Source organism: Salvia hispanica, chromosome 3 (genome assembly GCF_029641045.1).
Source record: "Salvia hispanica isolate PSC_SH4W2 chromosome 3, Shi_PSC_v1, whole genome shotgun sequence".
Taxonomy (NCBI): Eukaryota; Viridiplantae; Streptophyta; class Magnoliopsida; order Lamiales; family Lamiaceae; genus Salvia; species Salvia hispanica.
This window is the reverse complement of record NC_142694.1, coordinates 22,087,659-22,091,024: the sequence shown is the minus strand read 5'-3', so window position 1 is coordinate 22,091,024 and position 3,366 is coordinate 22,087,659. Positions and strand designations below refer to the sequence as shown.

The following is a 3,366-nucleotide window of genomic DNA, read 5'->3' as shown; positions in this document are numbered from 1 at the left end:
TACTACTATTAATTTTATAAAAAATTGTGAGTGACAATAAGTTAGTGGAATGTAGGGTCCACTATCAAAAATGGTAAAAGTGAAATGTGACATATTTTAGGGACGAACAAAATTTGAAATAAGTGACAAATTTTCAGGGATGATGGAATAGTTGAATTTTTAATAAGGGGAGAGGAGAAAATGATTTATTTTCAAATATAGAAAGTGGACATATTGAATGAGACGAATTAAAAAGGAAAGATAGACATCTTGAATGAGACGAATGAAGTACTCTGTAGAAAACTTAAATATTTTCTACTATAAACCAAATGCAAATTATTTAGACCATATTTATTTTGCTAGGGCGTAACCAAACTCTAAGTCGAATAAACTAAAAAAAATTTGAAAACAAATTCATTATTTCAACAACTATATGTAATAATTTTAATATACTCCCCCCGTCTCATAAAAATTATGGGCATATAAGTATAACATACCTCTTCTGTCCGCGAATAGGAGTCCCGATTTTTTATTTTAGTCCGTCCGCGAATAAGAGTCCCGGTTCACTTTTACCATAAATGGTAATAGGGTCCCACCTTCACCTAACTCATTCCATTCACATTTCATTTAAAACTACTAATATATACAAGTGGGACCCCTATTCCACTAACTTTTTTCTACCCAATTTTCTTAATACTCGCTCCGTCCCAAGGAAGATGACCCCTTTCTTGGGTGGCATGAGATTTTATGCAGTTACATTTTGTGTGTTAAGAGGAGAGAGTAAAGTAAGAGAGAGGGAATAAAGTAGAGATAAAGGTGTTTCTATTTTAAGTAATGAGTCATCTTAGTTGGGACAAACCAAAAAGGAAAGTGAGTCATCTTCAATGGGACGGAGGGAGTATTTCTTAAAACCCATGCTGCCAAGAAATGAGACTCCTAATGGCGGACGGAGGGAGTAGAAAGTAAGACAAAGCTGATAAAGTAAGATAAAGGAGGGGAAGGATAGTTAAAGTAGTGTTAGTGGATAGTGAAATTTCTATTATTATTATTTACTTGGATAATAAATTTGGATACACATTCCATAAATGGAAAGCTCATATTTTTATGAGACGGACAAAAATAGAAAATAATATTTTTATGGAACGAAAAGAGTTCTTTATAACATAAATAAAGTATTCTATGCTTAATAAACTCAGAGGATATTACAAAAGTCTATTAACTTCACGTGTGTTTGTGTCGGAATTTTGTGAGATGTCAGAAATTGTCAATCCTAGTTTCAAGAGTTTAACATAAAAGTAACCTATATATTTCATCTGTCTATCATAAGATTCACAACACATCTCATATCTTGATTATTTGGCTATGCTTACACCTCTAATTCAGCAGTAAATTTGATTCACACATTAATTAATTCACTAACAGCGTCACACATTAATTAATTCACTAATATTCTCCATTTGATCAAGAAGCTGATAATTTTTCTCAATCACAGCAACATCTTCTTCCACCATACTCACCCACGCTTCAATCCCATCCCCACATTCCGTACGCAAAAAAAACACCAAGTTCTTCACAGGAACGCCAATAATCGAAACCCAAACCGGCTTCCCCCACCCGAAATCCGCCTCGTACGCCGGCAGCCGGCACCAGCTCGTGAAGCCGCAAACCTCCACCGTCCTCCCTCCTTCCCTCAACTCCGGATCGTTCTCTTCGCTCACGGCGTAGTATTTCAGAAACTCGCCTCCGTCTTCGAGCCGTCTCACGTAGTCCGCATCGGCTTTCCTTATCACCCTCCTGAGCTCGAGGGCTAAGCGGTAGTAATCCTGCGCCGGGGATGATGACGTCATTGCCATCGCCCTGGCGCAGGCGTTACCGAAAAAGTGGCGCGGCAGAGGCGGGCTGGCCCGCTCCCTGATGTCCACCGCGTGCGTGGCGGCAAACACCGGGTTGGGGTTCGGGTTAGGGTTTCGGGCGGAGGTGGAGTCGATTAAATGCTTCCAGATGAAGGCGGAGACGGCCTCCACTCTAGTGGGGTTCGTCATCAGCGGCCCTGAGCTCGCCTTCTTCAGCGCCGCGAGTTTTTTTCCGTCGAACAAGAATATCTTCGTCACGACCTTCTCCGGCGGCGGCGGCGGCGGAGGTGGTGCTAATTGGACGGATTTGAAGAAATCCGAGAAATCGGAAGGGCTAAAACGGGAGGAAATGTCAAAAACTGGCTGATTTCCTCCATCTCCGCGGCAGCAGGCGGCCCACGAATTTACGAACGCCACCATCGACATGGCGTCCGCCACCCTATGCGACATGCAGATACCGAGGGCGGCGCCGCCGCAGCCGAAGAAGCTCGCTTGGACGGCCAGTGGGACGTCGCCGTCGCCTGATGGCGACAAAGGCACGAACCGGGCGAGCTCCTCCGGCTGGGGGTTTTCAATGACGTCAGAGATTCTGACGTCGTTGAAACGAGCCTCGATGTATTCAGCGCCGCCGTCGTTGCATTCGACCCGGGACTTCTCCCGGAGTCTGCCGGCGAGAGGGTAGTATATGGATAAGGCATCGGAGAGGGAGCGTTTGAGCTCCGGCGATGACGCGGCCGGAGCTTTGAAGTAGAGAATGATGTGAATGTATGTAGGCGGAGCTAGCTGATCAAGGAATGAAAGCTGCAGATTTCGGTGATGGGGTGGAGTTGGAGATGATGGTTTTATCATTTCTTTTGTTGTTTCTTCACTCACCATCTTCATTTTGCCAATTTATTTATTTTGCACCCTGTTTTTTATTTGAATGTGTATTTTGGGTTGTTGGAATATCGTGTAACGTTTTATATAGTACTACGAAATTCGTTGTGATTTCCAAGTCATCCTCTAATCAGTGGTAATGTTTGATTAAATAGTTGTCATATACTCCCACCTACCCAAAAAGATTGGTTACTTTTTACTATTTTGGATCGTCCTCTAAAATTGAATAAAATTTAAATATAAAAAGTTTTTTGCTATATAATAATATGAACCTCACAATTCACTAACATTCATTACACTGTCATTTTTATAAGTTTGTCAAATTTTTTACGATAGATGGAGTATTAGTTTTATTCAGTTTGTATATTGGTGGGTAGGTAAGGGTTAAAGTACTCCAACTTTTCATAAAAACAAGTGGAGATGGGCGTCGATGCAAACCTCCAACCCTCGAAAATAATGTTATTCATCTTTGTTACGATATATAATTACTATAATAAGAATATGATTTTTTAAAATTTGTTATATTTATTTTACTTTTTATTTTGATTTAAAAAATATTATATACTCCCTCCGTCCAACAATAGGAGTCCCATTTCTTATCGGTGCGGGTTTTAAGAAATGTTAAGAAAAGTGAGTGGAAGAAAGTTAGTAAAATAGG

The 3,366-nt window shown here is 40.8% G+C and overlaps 1 pseudogene; it reads right to left on the bottom strand.

Annotated features, from left to right (window-relative positions):
* Positions 1-1,253: 1,253 nt before the first annotated feature.
* On the bottom strand, positions 1,254-2,749 carry LOC125212276 (stemmadenine O-acetyltransferase pseudogene; annotated as a pseudogene).
* Between the last annotated feature and the right edge of the window lie 617 nt (positions 2,750-3,366).